The sequence below is a fragment of the Elephas maximus genome, chromosome 1 (genome assembly GCF_024166365.1).
Source record: "Elephas maximus indicus isolate mEleMax1 chromosome 1, mEleMax1 primary haplotype, whole genome shotgun sequence".
NCBI classification, from domain to species: Eukaryota; Metazoa; Chordata; class Mammalia; order Proboscidea; family Elephantidae; genus Elephas; species Elephas maximus.
In genome coordinates this window covers 165,832,528-165,851,696 of record NC_064819.1, presented here as the reverse complement: position 1 = coordinate 165,851,696, position 19,169 = coordinate 165,832,528, and positions in this window count along the sequence as shown.

The following is a 19,169-nucleotide window of genomic DNA, read 5'->3' as shown; positions in this document are numbered from 1 at the left end:
TTATCACCAATTTGCTGTTGAGGAAACTGAGGCTCAGGGATGTTAAGTATTTTGTCCAGTGTCATGATGGACAAGAAAATAAGCTAGGTCTCAAACTTAATTCTTCAGATTGAAATCTGTGTTCTTCTCTCATATGAGGCTAAACTCATCTTCCCTGGGTTCTTACCATTTATATGAAAGGGATTTGCATATCATTTGCATTTTATTATTGAACTACCCTATCAAATCTTGGAGCTTTTGCAGTTAATTTTCTGCTTAATAAAATGGTTAATTATACAAATCATTGTTAAAAGGGTTCAAAAAGCTTGCCTGTTGAACATTTTATAAATACTTAGGACAATTAAAACTGTTTTAAGCACAATTATATACTTTGCTGAGTAATCCCTGGGTTTTGACTAGCGGTGAAATAGGCCAGACTATAGAGGATCTGTATCTGAAGACTGAATAAACATCCATCCATTGACAAGAAAGGTGAGTAGGCTAGACCTGAGCAACCCATATATTATCAGGGAAGGATAATGTCATTTATAATGTCAGGAAAATTCAACAACCGATGGGATCTCCAGTAGTCTGTAGAGGACCAAAACCCAAACCAAACCTGCTGCCATTGAGTCGATTCCAACTAATGGCAACCACATGTGTAACCGAGTAGAACTGCTCCACAGGGTTTTCTTGGCTATAATCCTTATGAAAGCAGATCACCTAAGATTACAACCAAGAAAACCTATGAAGCAGTTCTACTCAGTAACACATGGGGTCGCCGTGAGTCGAAATCGACTTAACATCAACGGGTTTGGCTTTTTGGTTAATCTTCACAGAAGCAGATTGCCAGTCCTTTCTTCCATGACATCACTTGATGGATTCAAACCAACAACCTTTCAGGTTAGTAGTTGAGTACAAACCATTTGCACCATCCAGAGGCCTTAGATAGACAGAATGTGATAACAAAAGAATCAAAGGTCTACTCAGCACGCAAATGGTCCTGGAGCTGATAATAGAAGTTCACTCATTGGGGCAGGACTGAAGTCTGTGAAAGAAACAAGAAAGACGCTCAGCTCTGTAGGAGGCAGCACAGCCTATCTCAGAAATGAGGCAGGGATTCAGCCAAAGGAGGGTGAGACAATACATCAGGAAGAAGAACTGGAGAGCAAGTTTCAAGTGACAGCAGCTGACTTGATGACTTAGGGCCTCTCACATTCCCTGTGTCCAAGGGCAGAAATGTTCCAAGGGATCATACAGGACTAAATCTATAGGTGATGGACATAATCCTCCAGTTGTGAAGAGAGGAAAAGCAAGCAGAGATTACAATACCCTTCTGTATCAATGTCTCTCTTCCAGCGTGCCTATTTCTTTTTATATTCATCTGTTTCCACTCTTCTCCTGACTGCCTCTCTTTCTACATTGTTCCTGGCTGTTTAAAGGCTTTAATACATAATCAAAGTAAAGTTTGGGAGTGTTTTTCTAAATTATTGAATAATGTTTATTTTTCTTGTTCTGAATTTTCATATTACACTATAAAATAATGTAATATTCAATTGATTTTCTTTCCCTTTGAATTAGTAGCACTCTGTAGAATTCCTAACCTTGTTTTAACAAACTCTTTCTACTCTTTTTTTTTTTCTACTCACTGGGCTGAATATTAAAAAGCCAGTTGCCATGGAGTTGACAACAACTCATGGTGGCCTCATGTGTGTCAAGAGTAGAACTGTGCTCCATAGGGTTTTCAATGGGTGATTTTTTGGAAGTAGATTGCCAGGCCTCTTTTCCAAGGCATCTCTGAGTGGATAGAACCTCCAACTTTTCCATTAGCAGCCAAGAGCATTAACTGTTTGCACCATCCAGGGACTCTGAACTGAATATGAAATACAATTAATCCAAACTGCATAGATTAGATTGATATTTGTAAAAATCCCTACACTACAAAAAGGTTAAGAGTATGCATGCTTCTTAAATATTCGCAAATGACAAAATGGTTAATTATTGTGCATTCACTTGATGCAATATGCACTGATTACAATGATATTTTAAAATGCTAAAAAGTCAGGTATACAAATGTATATGTTTAAAAAAAAACTCAGAATTCATGACTACAACTAGGTACATTTTTAATAATTATCCAGGCAAAAATGCCAAGGAAATATGGAAAAACAACAACAAAAATATAGTTCACAGAGAGGCAGAAAGAATGGTGAATGGTGAATTTTATTTTGGGGGGATTATAATGTTACTTGAGCAATTAATCACATTTCTTAAAATTAAACATATATCCCATATATACCTTATTTTACATATATATTTAGCTTTTAATTAACTGAGATGAGTATACAAGCTCACATAACATATACCGAATTTCAGTCACAATCTTAAAAATGCTCAGCTATTCTGCTGTGATACTTTTAAAGTTGTTTAAAAGAATCATTGGGAGAGGATGCTGTAACTCCATGTATCTTTTTTTTTTTTTTTTTAAAAAGCCCCTCTATGATAGACATGACAAAGAAAGGAGTACCACAAAATAGGTTGGAACAGAGTGAGTCCTGCGTCAATCTCTATGCTCTCTTAATCACCCTTATCTCCCTGCTCCACCCTTCCCCATCCTCCTGCAATAGCATTTGGGGTTTGAAATTTGCCTCTAGTTCTCAGGATTCCTACAGAGAACACCAGAAGACTAACTTTTTGCCCTTCCTCTGCTTTCTGATATGTCGTCTTTTGGTTTCTAATTTAAATGCATTTAAATCCTGCACAAAAGTGAATTCTGATTGTGCATTTACCTTTTATTCTCTAAAAGTAGTTTTCCTTCCCAAGTTTATAGTAGTAGGCTGATAAAGGCCCACTTACATGCACAATTTTATTAAATTAATACACATTCAATGGAAACAGTCAGATATAATTGTTACTATTCATAATATATAATTTGTTTCCTTTGAGAAAACGTTTATTCTTCCAACAAATACCTTCAATAAACTACAATAGCATAAGATAGAATACATGGATAGGCTCTTTTCATTATGAGGAAATATAAACCTTATTAAAAATATGGACTTCTCCCATAAGAACTTCTTAAACATCGTATCTAAAGAGATGCTGTAAAAGGCATTTTTATAATAGTATTAAAATTTGTGGCAGCTTAAACTAAAGTAAGATTCTGCTATGAAAGTGGCTAATTTTTATTGTTTACATGTTCAGATTCATTGCCAGTATATTGTTTGGGCTGCTAGCTATGACCCAGTTTTTATTTGTTTTTATGTTCTATTGTTTTTTGCTTTTTATCTAGTGGCAAAGTACAAAATGCTAAGAGTTTATTTTAAATAACATCAAAGATTTTTATATAAACCATACTAGAAAAACATTAGCTTTAATAAATTTGGAATGGTGACTTTGAGGCAGGATCATGCTTGCTGTTTTCAACAATAGCTGGGAGACAGTACAGCTGGAGCCACTTGAGTGAGGAAAGGGTCAAATATAGGGATTAAGGTCAGAGAGATAACCAGTGGCAAGATGTGGGACCGAAGAGGTCTTTGCGTTTTATTATACATGCACTGGGAAGCTGCTGGCGGTTTTGAGCAGGGAGTGACATTCTTATTTTTGTTTTTAAAGGCTTCACCCTGGCTGCTGTGTGACAAACAGAATGTAAAGTGGGCAAGAGTGGAGGCAGAGTAATAATAATGGTGGCCTGAGGTAGATTGTTTTGCACTGGGTGGTAAAGCGTAGTCAGATTCTAGAGATAAAGATACCTCCAGACATAGTCTTTGCCCAGGTGTACCTATTATTTCTATTAGCCCCCTTTGCTTTATCATTTTCTTCTTTCTCTTTGTGTATGTATATATACTTTTCTTCCTTCTGAACCATCTGAGGGTAAATTACATATAGCATACATCATGGCCCTTTACTTCTAAATTCTTCAGTGTGTGTTTCCTAAGAAGAGGAATTATCTCTTACATAACCACAGTAAAATTATGAACTTTAGTAAATTTAACTCTAATACAATACTTTCACCTAATTATTTATTCCAATCTTGTCAGTTGGTTCAATACTGTCCTTCATAGCATTGTTCCCCTCTAGTACAGGATGGAGTATCACTTAGTCGTTACATCTCTTTAGACTCCTTTCTACAACCTTTCTTTGTCTTTCATGAATATATTTTAAGATAGAGCCAAATGGTAGGATCAACCATTTATATAGATGGATTTGATGTAGACTTTGAGGGAGTCAAGGATGACTCCAAGATTTTTGACCTGAGAAACTGAATGGATATCATTTATTGTGATAACTAATACAGCAAAAGTGAGGGACAGGTTGGAGGGATAGAAACGGGACTTCTCATGCTCACCCATATCTGTTTCTCCTCTACTCGATGCACTGGAGAATTACATTTCCCCTCTACCTTACACCTACATGGAGCTACGTGATCAGCTCTGGCTAATGGATTGTGAGCTGACATGATGGTGTCACTTCCCATGTCAAGCATTCTCTTCTGCTGAGTCACTGACGAGGGAGGCTACAAGTTTTAGGTGGAGCAACTATAAGATGGCGGAGGCTATACCAGCCTGGATTGCAGAGTTTCTATATAAAGAACAGTTGTACTGGATAATTGTCCAGAACCACTACAAACTTTGTGTGAGCAAATAAATGCTTGTGTGTTAATCTACTACTAGCCTATCCTAAATCACCATTACCCATACAAGTGGAAAGGGTAAGTAAACATTTGGCTATAAGATCCTGTAGTACAATTTATCTTTTTTTTTTATCACTTGTATTTTATTGCCATATCTGAGAAATCACAAAGATTTTCCCCTATGTTTTCTTCTAAGAATTATATCATTTTTAGCTATTACATTTAGATCTGTGATCCATTTTCAGTTAATTTTTTATATGGTGTAAAAATCCAAAATCATCTTTTGCTTATGGATATTCAATTATCTTAGTACCATTTATTGGAAAGAATTTTTTTTTTTTTTGCCATTGACTTTTCTTCTCACCTTGGTAGAGAAAACTGAGTGACTTTATAAAAGCATTTGACACTGTCTGACAAGAAGTCCCTGAGCTATAAAAAAAAAGAGCAAACCATTGTGGGAAAAAAAAGGATGAGGTTAAAACAACGATAACAAGAAGAGTATAAGATGAAATGGGTAAAATAAGAAAGAAATGTAAGGGAATATAATAATGCAACAGAAATATTAACATGCACAGTGAAGAGCCAAGGAAGAGCAGGAGAAATACTGAATATCGAGGAGCCTATTCCAGGAATACATTGTTGTTGTTGTTAGATGTCATCAGGTAGGTTCCAACTCATAGCAACCTTATGCATAACAGAACAAAATGTTGCCTGATCCTGTGCCATCTTCATGATTGTTGGTATGTTTAAGTCCATTGTTTTGGCTATTATGCCAATCCATCTCATTGAGGGTTTCTCTTGTTTTCACTGATTCTCTACCAATCGTAAGTTCTTTTCTAGTGATTGGTCTTTCCTGATGACATGTTCAAAGTAAGTGAGCTGAAGTCTTGCCATCTGTCTTAGTTATAACAGAAATACCACAAGTGGATGGCTTTAACAAAGAGAAATTTATTCTCTCACAGTCTAGTAGGCTGCAAGTCCAAATTCAGGGCATCAGCTCCAAGAGAGGGCTTTCTCTTTCTGTTGGCTCTGGAAGAAGGTCCTTGTCATCAATCTTCCCCTGGACTAGAAGCTTCTCAGCACAGGGACCCTGGGTCCAGAGGACGTGCTCTTCTTCTGGTGCTACTTTCCTGATGGTATGAGGCCCCCTACTCTCTGCTCATTTCCCTTTCCTTTTATCTCTTGTAAGATAAAAGGTGATGCAGGCCACATCCCAGGGAAACTCCCTTTACACTGGATCAGGGATATAACCTGAGTAAGGGTGTTACATTCCACCCTAATCCGCTTTAACATAATCTAATCTTGCCTCATTAGCCACAGGCAGAGATTAGAATTTACAATATGCAGGAAAATTACATTAATCACAAAATGGAGCACAACCACACAATACTGGGAATCACGGCGTAACCAAATTTACACATATTTTGGGGGGACAAAATTCAGTCCATGACACCATCCTCACTTCTAAGGAGCATTCTAATTATATTTCTTCTAGGAATTATTTGTTTGTTCTTCTGGCAGTCTAGGCTTTATTCAATATTCTTTGCCAACACAATTTGAATGCATCAATTCTTCTGTCTTCCTTTTTCATTGTCCTGTTTTCGAATGTATATGAGGTGATTGAAAAGGCCATGGCTTAAGTCAGGTGCACCTTAATTATCCAAGTGACATCTTTGTTTTTAAAACTTTAAAGAGATCTTTTGCAGCAGATTTGCCCAATGCAATAAACAGTTTCCTTTCTTGATGGCTGCTTCCCACGGACATTGATTGTAGAATGAAACTGTTGACTTCAATTTCTTCTTCATTTATCATGATATTATTTAGTGTTCCAGCTGTGAAGATTTTTGTTTTCTTCATGTTGAGGCGTAATCCATACTGAAGGCTGTAGTCTTCGATCTTCATTAGTAAGTGTATCAAGTTGTCATTTCTTCTGTTTGCTTTAGCCACTCTGTGATTAAGAACAAGTTTCAGAGTGTCTTATGACATTTATTTTGGTCTTTTCCTTCTTTCCTGTCTGTTTAATGATTTTATGTTTTCTTCATGTGTGGGGTCTTTGATGTCCTCCCACAACTCCTTTGGTCTTTGGTCATAGTGTTCAGTGTATCAAATCTATTCTTGAGATGGTCTTTAAATCCAGATGGGATATATTTAAGGCGATACTTTGGCTCTCGTGAACTAGCTTTGATTATTTGCAGCTTAAACCTGAAACTGCACATGAGCAATTGACGGTCTGTTCTGCAATTAGCCCCTGGCTTTATCGTGACTGATGATATTGAGCTTCTCCTTCATTTCTTTACATAGACGTAGTCAATTTGATTCCTGTGTAATCCGACTGGTGAGATCCGTGTGTATAGGTGTCGATTTTGTCATTGGAAAAAAGTATTTCCAATGAATAAGTCATTGGTCTTGCAGAACTCCATCATATGATCTCTGGAGTTTTTTCTATCACCAAGGCCATATTTTCCACCTACTGGTCTTTGCTTCCAACTTTTGCTTTTCAAACACCAATAATGACCAATGTATCATGACTGCATGTTCAATTTTCAGACTAAAGTCATAAAAATCTTCATTCTATTCATCTGTGGCACTAGTTGGTGCATTTAAATAAAAGTCCTGTTACCTGGTTTTCCTCACAGGTATATGGATGTTAACCTATTACTGATCACACTGTACTTTAGGGTAGATCTTGAATGTTCTTTTTGATGATGAATGAAATGTTGTTCCTCTTCAGTTAGCTGTTCTCAGCATAGTAGATGTGATTGTTGGGTTCAAATTGGCCAATACCAGTCTGTTCCAGCTCACTGACACCTAGGATTGATCTTCAAGCATTCAATTCCATTTTTAATGATTTCCAATTTTCCTTGAATCCCTGGTGGCACAGTGCTTAAGAGATAGCGCTGCCAACTAAAAGGTTGGCAGTTGGAATCCACCAGCTGCTCCTTGGAAATCCTATGGGGCAGTTTTACTCTGTCCTATAGGGTCGCTATGAGTTGGAATCAACTTGTTGATTCATATTTCCACGTTCTGTTACAAAAGGATGTTTGCAGCTGTTACTTCTCATTTTGAGCCACGGCATGACTCAGCTATACACACACACACACATTTGTTGTCTGCCGCTGAGTTGATTTTTGACTCCTAGCGATATATTCTGACAGAGTAGAACTGCCCCATAGGGTTTGTTAAGCTGTACTCTTTACAGGAGTAAATCTCCAGATCTTTTTCCCAATGAGCCACTGGGTGGGTGTGAACCAGCAACATTTCGGCTAACAGTTGAGTGCTTAAATGTTGAGCCACTGTAAGGTAGAGATGCAATATAAGAATTTTAAATGCTTTTCAATAAGAAATTAGAATAATTTGACAAATAACTGATCAGACATAACTGAAAAAAATCATTAAGTAAGGAAAAGATCTGAGTAGATAAACGAGAAATGCTTAGAGCTTTCCCTGGCAAAATCAAAAGAAATTTATACACAGACTTACCATGGAAAAATGTATAAAGGAAAATTCCTATAGAAACATCAGGTGGAGAAAAATGCTTCCCATCAAAGGAATAATTAGACCACTTCAGACTTCTCTACTGAATAATAAATGTCAGTAGATGGTAGGAAAATCCAGAGTTTTAAAGAAATAACAGGTTTTGTTTACCAAAGGCTTTGAAACATGGGAAAGCTATTTTTAATTGGAAAGCTACAGAGAAAATCTTAGAAATACAAGGGTTCAGAAAATACACCACCCATGTACCCTGTCGGGAAAATTTACTTAGAGATTGAGTTCTAGCACTAAAAATGATGAAACAAAATGGTATATCATTGTATGGTGAGTCTTCCCATGTTCATTCTTAACACTAAACTAATAATAATAGATGATATGTTTTCAAGGTAGATTTTGCTCTTTTAGGGGAAGGGTTGTGGGAGTGTTAAGAGCTAGAACCTATTTGTGATGCTTCACTTAGCTTTGTTACTTCAGGTCCTTTCCCAAAGAAATACGTTGTATTTTGTGAGTTATGATCTGTATTCTAAAACTTAGAGGCCCCACACTGTCAATTTATTGCCAATTTTTCTCCTAGGGAGGTAGTAATTACTGAAAACTGTTGTTTCCTTATCCAGAGCCTATGGCCATAGATTTTCAGTACATCTATCTCCTATGAGTCGGAATTGATTCCACAGCAACAAGTTTGGTTTAATCCCTTTGAGGGTAATTTGCTAAAGGGAACAAATATGGGAAGAGAGGATGAATGGCCTTTGGATAGTTTCATTTGGATTTAGGGTCATTTAATAGACAAGTAGCACAGAGGTCTAAACTCTGAGGTTGACTAAAGATTCACTTAGATTTAATACAAATAACCTGTAAGTTTTCTGTTTTCTTTTATGATTCCTTCTAAATCTTACAAGTAAAACCACTTAATCTTCACTTAGATGTCTGCTCCTCACCTCAGATGCTAGAAGCAGTCCTCACTAAGAACTCCTAGGAAGAGTCCGAAGCCAATTTGGTTTAACTCAACAAACTTATTTTTCATACTTGGCAGTGTACAAGTCACTGATGACAACATAAACATTCACAAAGATAAACCACAGGCTTTACTCATGAAATGATTGTAGTCTAATGCAGTGGTACTTTAATGCAAATACATTTAACAATTACCAGGGTGGTTATTAAACATGTAAGACCTAGCCCCACTCACAAAGGTTCTGATCCATTCATTCTATTACGTGATCTTGAATGAGAGGTCTCTTTTTGGAAATAGTCATCTTGGAGCCAAGCACAGAACAGATATATTAATATAACATCAAAGTGCTGTGTTTGAATAATGGTTAAAATCACCCTCTGGCACCAGAAGACATAGATTTGAATCTACTACTACTGCTTACTACTTGTGTGGCATTGGATATGTTGTTTAATCTCTCTGTATCTCAATTTTATCAACAATAAAATCCTACCTCATATGATTGTTGTGATATTTAAAATAAGTGAGATAATTTAAAGTCTAAAGGAATGAACTAAAGCTCATTGTTTGACTAATTCTGTTTTAATAAGTAGGTATGGTACCAGAATGCCGCAATACGGTACCAGCCCATTACAATAAAAGGACTTAAGAACCAGTGTGGGAAAAGGGAAGGGTGGACAGAAGATCTAGAGCCTGCCTAGATGGAGAAAGAGATGTTGAAAGAGAGGAACAGATTTTTCTGCTGAAGAAGCTTACTTAAAATGTGCTCTGTTGTGTGCAAGGTAAGCTTCCTCAAGAAAACTTCATACTATTTATATTACTAACCAATATTTTGAAGTTGGACTTGCTTTTCCAGAGAATGCCGGGCAAAGTGTTGAGTCTATCTTCAAAGTGGGCTGGTTGCAAGAGAGGAGGCTACTCCAGGGTATAATCACATTTTTATTACATGAGTAAAAGGCTGGCACAGACACACACGGCACAGAAGCCCCCCAATAAAGAAGAGCTTTTGTTCTCATACCGTGGGCCCTAAAAAAGAGGTATGTAGTGGGCTAAATGGTGGCCTTCAAAAAGCTATGGCCACATCCTAATCCCCAGAACCTCTGACTATCGTTAAGACAAAAGAGGCGACTAAATTAAGGATCTTGAGAAGAGTGTCTTACCCTAAGTTATCTGGCTGGGCCCTAAATGCAATAGCATGGATTCTTACAAGACAGAGGCCAAGAGAGTTTTGAGACAGAATAGGAGGAGGCAATGTGACCAGAGAGGCAGAGACTGGAGTGATGCAGCCACAGGCCAGGGAACCCCTCCAGCCTCCAGAAGAACAGATTCTTCCTTAAAGCTTCCAGATGGCGCGCTGCCCTGCCAACACCTTGATTTCAGACTTCTGACCTCCATAACTGTGAGAAAATAAATTTCTGTTGTTTTAAATCACCCTATTTGTGGCCATTTATTCCAGCAGCCATATTGTTTGTACAAAAATACTTAGCCCACTTTGGGAATTTAGGGATTACTTTCTGGAGCTGAAGTAACCTTAAAGGGGGAGGAGAGACCCTAGTTACTGCTATATATAACATTTCAATTAAAAAAACAAATAAATAGAAAAGGACACCAGACATGAAACAGTGTGATTTGTCCTGTGAACTCCAATATGGTGTTACCAACATATAAACTGTAGATGTGCGGAAAGGTAAGAGATGAAATCAGAGATGTAGGCAAGTTCAAGTAGGTCTTTGAATGCCACACAGCTAAGGAGCCAAAACTGTTCCCTAAACCTTTGGTACTCAAAGTGTGATTCATGGAGCAGCATATCACCTCAGAAGTTTTTAGAAATGTAGAAATTCAGCCATATTTCAAAGCTACTGAATTAGAATCTGCATTTTTAAAAGATCCCTAGGTCATCTGTACGCACTTAAAAGTTTGAGAAATACTCCTGTAGGGCAAGGCTACCTTGAGATTTTCAAAGATTCAAAGCAGAGAAATGACAAGGTAATATTTGCATTTTAGATCAGTCCATCTGGTGGTATTACAGAGAACAGATTTAACTTGGGTAAAACCCAAATCAGAGACAAGTGACTATAATAATACTGGTTATGAAATTTTGAATAAATATGGTGGTTACAGAAATGGGAAAAAATGACTCAAATTTAAGAAACACTTAGACCCTGGTCTGAAATGTACTGATGCTTCTCACACATAGGTTCTACAATGTGTCTGTTTATTTGTGCTTCCATTTCTAATAGGATCTTAGAATGGGATTCTTCCTGTTTTAGTTTCTATTGACTCAACAGGAAATTGTAGGATACCAAAGTGAGTATGAGATGTAGTCTTCTCTCCATATACAGGTTTACAAAAGAAACAAATCCAAGAAGCTGTTACTTCATTCTTAAAGTGTTCAACCAAACCAAGGATATAGAAAAGTGTCAGAGGAAGAAGAGAAGTTTCTTTAGGGGATTACAACTGTGCTGTGAGTATCCCTCTAGGGAAAAGGTGTGGGTGGGTATTACCCTCTAACTTCAAGTCTAACAAGGGGAATTCCAAGGGAACCATAGGAAAGCTCTGAAATGAGCTGCAGCTGGAAGACCCAAATAATTAGTGTTAGACTGATGCCCCAGAAAGGCTTAAGTGAACTGTAAGTGGAGTCTGATTCCACCTAAGGAATTTAAAGGTTGAAAGAAGGACTGGCTGCTTGGTGGTGGAGCCAGGAGAGTGCTGTAGCTTTAAGACTGGCCTAGTACATCCCTAAATATTATCAGGACAAAAGATGTAAGCCAGCAGAAGACAGCTAGAGTGGGTCATCTTAGGTTCTGTTCAATAAAGCCATATGAAGGAGTCCTTCTCAGAAGATGTAGGTGCACAGTGGTCCTCCCAAGGCTGAAGCAGGAAAGATGTATAAGCCAGGGAATTGCAGGAGTTAGGAAGGTCTAGTTAGGAATCTTCAATGAGTGCTAAAAGTGTCCCCCAAGACAATCATCTTTAATCATTTACCACGAACTTCCAGGGGCCCCACCTTTAGACCCAGACAGGGAATCACTGGGCCTTGCAGACAAGTAAGAATTTCCCTTATCTCCTGAACTTCCCTCTATCCTTCACTTTCCAAGTGGGGATTGTGGCCTTGGAAATGATAGAGTGTGGTGGGTGGATGCTGTGATATGGAGAAAGTAGACAGCAGAAGACCTACCCCACTTCCTCAGTTCAGGCTTTCAGCCCCAAGTAGGCTTAAGCTTGAGTTAGGGAGAAGAATTAATATTAAATCTGGTTTTGTATTTTCATTATTACACTGTACCGAATAGTCTAATTACTCAATTGAGATAGTGTTTGTGACCTAAAATGGTTATGAGAAGTTATATTACTTAAAAGTAAACAATAGCAACAACAACCCCCCCCCCCCAAAAAAAAAGGCTAAAGATTACAGCAGAGTTCTCATCCAGGGGCAAGGAATCTCCACCAATCTACCACCCAATAAAATTTAAAGGAACTGTGAGAGAAAAAAATTTGGTTATATCAAAAGCTGTGCTTGCTCAATGTGCAGATTAAATTTAAAATTTTAGTAGATCTTGCTCTTTAACATGCAACCCTTTGAGCCTGTAATCATTGGGAAGTTTAGTTGGCTCATTTCTTTTCGGTCAGAAGATAGCTAAACAGAAAAGAAATGGAATTTTACGAGTGATGTCAATTGTGGGCATTAGTATTCCATATTCATGCCTAGGGGGAGGCAATCTCAACAAACAAGCTTGCTATTGCCAGGACATAGTTGTCTACATCCAGTTTCAGACTATGAGAGGATATTATACTCTTTCTGCTTTCATAAAAGGACACACTATAATTAGAGCTACATACATAATAACAAATTATTGCTTAATCTCGCTTTGCTTATATATGTACTTATAACTTCTGTGTTTTTGTGAGAGCTTAAAAGGAGAAATTCTCCCACAGAACACACATTTATTCTGTAAAAATTTATGTTAGTGGTTGTTAAATAACCAGGTGTGTTCATAGTTGTATAAATCTGAGACTTTATGTTCAGGAAAGAACAATATTTTCTCTTTGTTCATTAATTGTAACCAGGTTTTAAATTTTAACATAAGAACTTGGTGGAATGAACATTACATTCTTAAGGGAGAACTTATTTTTATGCAATTTGCATATGTTTTAAATACTAATATACTAAATTTTTTTTTTTTTGCTTTTTTTTTATACTTAAATTAGCTGTCCCCATTTTTCTTTCTCCTGAGCTGTGATAAAACAGATCATCTTTTCTACTGGTACAGAAAATACTAGGATCCTAGAGGACAAAGTTTGTCATCTGTCCAGAGGTCAAGTCCTTCTTTGTGAAACTCCACATGTGGCAAAAAGATGGCACCCTTGTATCCAGCACAGAAGCTGAAAGTGATGGAGAATGCAAATCTGTTGCCACTGAGTCAATTCTGACTCATAAGGATTTTTCCCCCCAGACCATAGGAATTCTGTCCATCACATATGGCAAGGGCCTTTTGCTAGCCAGAAAGTTCAGCCAAGAGGGTGGGCCAACTGTCCCTGAGACATTCTCTTCCAGCCAGATGGTCAACTTCTCAGGGACTCAATTTCCTTATCTGTGAAATCTAGATAATAAAAGTAAGAATAAAAAAGTCTCTAGAGTTCCTGGAAGAAGTGCTTGGCACAATTCCTGTCAAATAGCAGGTACCTGAGTAATGAATGCTAGCCATCAAGGCAAGTACAGCGTATCTTGGCTGCTACCGTTTCTGCTGACTCATAGTAAACCCCCCCCCCCAAAAAAAAAACCTGTTGCCATTGAGTTGACTGTGACTCATAGAGACCCTACAGGACAGAGAACTGCCCTATAGGGTTTCAATGGAGCAGCTGGTGGGTTCAAATAGCCAACCTTTTGATTAGCAGCCAAGTTCTCACAGTAGGTGATCAATATATTATCAATTGAAAGAACTGAATGAACATTCAAATCAACCTACAGAGGTTAAGTATAGCTTTCGGTCTGAGCCTCTTGAGACTGTGAAATCAAAATCTCCTGCCTGACTTGAACCTTGCCCTTTCTGCCCAAGTATTCTATAATAGCTGCCTGCTCTGACCTGTGATGTGCTTGACTTCAGCTGCCTGGGTCCTGCTAGGCTGGCACTTCAGTTCCAGCCTGGTTCATCGGACTTAAGTCCTGTATCTCTACTATGCATTAACAACAAGAAAACTGCAAACTACATCTAAACTGGGAAGAGTGCTAAACCTATCAAAATAAAAAAAAATAGTAAATGAAAATTATATATATATATACACACACACATATATATATATATCACCCACCACCCTGTTGCCATCTAGTCAATTCTGACTTACAGCGCCTTTATAGGACAGAGTAGAACTGCCCCATAGAGTTTCCAAGGAGCACCTGGTGGAATTGAACTGCTGACCTTTTGGTTAGCAGCCTTAGTTCTTAACCACTATGCCACCAGGTGCTGTTGAATCGATTCCTATTTACAGCAACTCTGCAGGACAGAGTAGAATTGCCCCATAGGGTTTCCAAGGAGCGGCTGGAGAATTCAAACTGCCAACCTTTTGCTCTTAACCACTGCACCACCTAGATTCCATAGAAAACAAAGTTGACATTAATAAGTGGCATCTTAACCTTTACATCTTTTAATTCATTTTAATTTATAATAGTATTAGTTCTTCAGTGACTGCTTCTCCTCAACAACTTAAAGAATTTTCAAAATTTAGGGGTACTTTTTGACAATTTTACTGTTCTTTGTGGAGATCTTTGAGATTTTACGAAGTCTTCTAATAGAGTCTTGTACACTTGCCCAATCCCCAAGCCTCAAAAATCCCTGAAATGTTGCTACTTAGCCTTTCTTTTCATTCATCCTTGGCTCTGGCATTACTGTCTACTGGGAAACTTTAAATATTATTTTGTAACTGTGGCCCTACTTTAAAAAGGACGCCATTGTGGGTCAGTTAACTTGGTAGAGTCTTATACTTGTTAAGCAATGAGGGGGAAATACGTTAGTACACCCAATCCAATTTTAATTTTCTGGTCAAATAAGGGGAGATGCTTCATAATCATTCAGGATTTTTTAAAATAAAAATTCTAATGAAATTAATTATTGAGAAAAAAAAAAAGTTTGAAGAAACAATTTAATTGCTGGGTTTGGAAGAAAAGAATTCTCCAGATAGGGAAGGGAAAATTTAGGGGGTTTCCCAGTTTGAGTCTCAGTAAACTAACTTTACTATAATTTTATAAGTATCAAGCTATACTATAGTGGGGCAAGATGGAGGTATGCTAACTTTGAGTACCCATGTAGTAATTACCACCTGTCTTTGAAGTTTAAAGATCAATGACATTTTAAAAGTGTATTATTATATAATAAAAATACTTTCCACATTTAACATGAAATTTTCCCATAGGAAAAGACTTTTAAAATAAAAAAAAAGTGGAAAATATCTCCTTCAAGTGTCAACAGGCCTCATAAATTAAGTCCAGGGTAGAAACAAATGACAATGTTGAGTGACATACAATATAATTTCATTTATATTAAGTTCAAAACCAGCAATACTAATCTATGCTGACAGAAGTCAGAACAGTGGCTACTTTGGGATGCCCGGCATGAGGATGAGGGGGATTTGGATAGTGACTGGAAGGGGCTGTAAGGGAGTCCTATGGAGTGTTAGAAATGTTCTGTATCCTGATTTGGGTGCTGGTTACATGAGATGGTATACAACACCGTACACTTAATATTTGTGTACTCTGGTGCACCTCTATTTTTTACAAAAGTTACACATTAATTACAAAAAAAGTTCTGGGTCACATAAAAAAAAAAAACACTAAGTGTAAAAAGGAAATTGTATTTATTCAGTATTTACTTCGTATCTACTATGTGTCAGGCATTCTGCTAGTACTTCAGAGTATGTTGTTGCTGTTAGCTGCAGTCAGATTTGGCCTCCAACTCATGGTGACCCCTGACTGTTGTGCCACTGGGTCCATAGGGTTTTCACTGGCTGATTTTTTGGAAGCAGATCACCAGGCCTTTCTTCCTTGTCTGCTTGTCTAGAAGCTCCACTGAACCTGTACACCATCACAGTAACATGAAGGCCTCCACTGATAGATGGGCTCTGACTGAGCATCAGTGCATTGGCCAGGAATCAAATCTGGGTCTCCCACATGAAAGATGAGAATTCTACCATGAACCACTACTGCACATAGAGCAAAAAACAGAAACAACTGTTCATAGACTACAAACTTTTTCATCCATTTTTAGCCATTAAGCTACCATGAGCAACAGCTTAGAATTTAAAAATGCAACATGTGTTTATTCTCTAGAGTCAATACTACAAATAAAGCTTTTGTGACTTTGCAGAGGAAAAGTTTTATAAATAAATTTTACCTATTTTCACATGCTCAATTTCCACAAAGGCTTCTAGTCTCCTGCAGCCAACAGTGACCTATCTTTAATTGGATTCTTTTTATAATCATTAAAAAAAAAAAAATTATCACACAATCCAGGACGTCATTGTTCTCCAATAGTCTTGTGAATATTAAATTTGTTCCCTATCCAAACTTTAAGTTCCTCTAATTTCCTAATGAGAATGGAGATCATATTTTCTTTGGAAAGTGTCAAAATGCTTAGCAAAACGTAGGCTGATACGTGCTTAATTATTATTTGTGGGTAGAGTGAATAAAGACTTGACTTGAACCATATTAAGCATGGTAAGAATAGTTTAAACTTTAGGAAAAAGCAATTCTTAAAATAATTGGTATCCAGCATTTTCTTTTGCTATTTTCCACTAACTCACTTTTGATGTATTTGAAAAATACAAAAGCTATTTTTGCCATTTTATTCTGTTGCAGTTTTGATGAGAAGTGAAGAGAGACTTTCCTTATCTGTTTAATGCTAGTATATTTGCTTTAACTGAGAAAGAGCACAATGGATGTAACATTTGTCTACAACTGTCTCTTTATCCCTCATGGTAATAGAATCTCTGCTTTTTAACTCAGTTTATAGTTACTCTCAGGGTCCTTGGGTGGTGAAAACAGTCTTGTGCTGGACTACTAACCCAAAACTTGGTGGTTCAAACCCACCCAGAGGCACTGCAAAGGAAAAGGGCTGACAATCTGCATCCATAAAGATCACAGCCAAGGTAGCCTCATGAAGCAGTTTTACTCTGTAACACATGGAGTTGCCATTGAGTTGGAGCTACTTGACAGTAATGAGTTTGGCATATACCTATTTCCGCTGAGCCAATTCTGACTCAGCTACTCTTAGACAGGAAGATAAAATAAATACTGCATTTTCAATTTTCCCTTACAACTAGGTGTGGCCATGTGACTGAAGTCTAATAAATAGAATGTGACTGGAAGTGACAGGTGAACTTTCACCTGATATTCTCTTTTCCTTTGGATTGTTACTTAGCACATGGCCGTGACTGTGACTCAGCTTGGATTATCGGATTAATACACCACCATAGAAATGGCACAGTGATAAGAGAGAAGCTGCTTGGGTGCCTGGATGACTAATTTGAAAAAGCAACTACACCATTCCAGGACCATTAAACATAAGCCTGTTATATCAGAGGGAAACTATTGTTTAAGACACTGTACTTTTGGGTCCTTTTACATGAAGCCTAATCAATATTTTAACTTAGCCATTGGGGAAATTATAGAATGGCAACAATTAACAAGGAATAATTCTTCCCTCCCTACACATAGATTTAAAGAATAAATGTATTTCAGCTTCAAACTTTGGGTAAATTACTGCTTGTGTAAGAAAATCAAACCTAGCTTCTGATGCCAAAAGGGTTCCAGTCATTAGTTTTGAAGCTAACTATATCCCCCATCTTCTTTCCTCCAAGAGCCATTCACACACACAAACACATATTCACATGCATTACCACCCCCTCACCCCCCAACGGAGTCTCATCTGGCATGTGAGCAACTAATTGGATACCAAGTTAAACTAGGCAATGAAAACTGTGTGACTTATAAGTTTCATTATTATCTTTCAAATGTTTGAGTGGTGTTGTTTTTTAACTCTAATGTGTCTCTGCATCCTTGAAAATAGGATTTTGTCTATATTTTGTAGTATTTTATGAAAATCTAATGTATTTTACTATCTTGCATCCACCACTTGTCTGTCATTCATCTGCAGGCACTGGTGAAATGCAAGGCTCCAGGAATTGACAGAATACTAATAGAAATGTTTCAAAAAAGGGATGCATTACTGGAGGTGCTCACTCATCTATGCCAAGAAATTCGGAAGACAGTTACCTGGCCAATCCACTGGAAAAGATCTACATTTATGCCTATTCCAAAGAAAAGTGATCCAACAGAACGTAGAAATTATTGAACAATATCATTAATATAACACGTGAGTAAAATTTTGCTGAAGATAATTCAAAAATGGTTGCAGCAGTTTATCGACAGGGGGCTGCCAGACATTCAAGCCAGATTCAGAACAGGATACATGTAGCATGAGGGATAATATTGCTGATATCAGGGGAATCTGGACTGAAAGCAGAGAATACCAGAAAGATGTTTACCTGTGTTTTATTAACTATGCAGAGGCATTCGACTGTGTGGATCATAACAAATTATGGATAACATTGCGAAGAATGGGAATTCCAGAACAGTTAATTATGCTCATGAGGAACCTGTACATAGACCAAGAGGCAGTCGTTCAAACAGAACAAGTGGATACTATATGGTTAAAAATCAGAGAAGGTGTGTGTCAGGGTTGTATCCTTTCATCATACTTATTCAATCTGTATGCTGACGGATAATCCGAGTAGCTGGCCTACATGAAGAAGAATGGGACATCAAGATTGGAGGAAGGCTCATTAACAACCTATAATATGCACATAACACAACCTTGCCTGCTGAAAGGGAAAGAGACTTGAAGCACTTGCTGATGAAGATCAAAGACCACAGCCTTCAGTATGGACTATACCTCAACATAAACCAAAACCAAATCCAGTGCCCTCGAGTCGATTCCGACTCACGGTGACCCTACAGGACAGAGTAGAACTGCCCCACAGAGTTTCCAAGAAGCGCCTGGCAGATTCGAACTGCCGACCCTTTGGTTAGCAGCCATAACACTTAACCGCTACGCCACCAGGGTT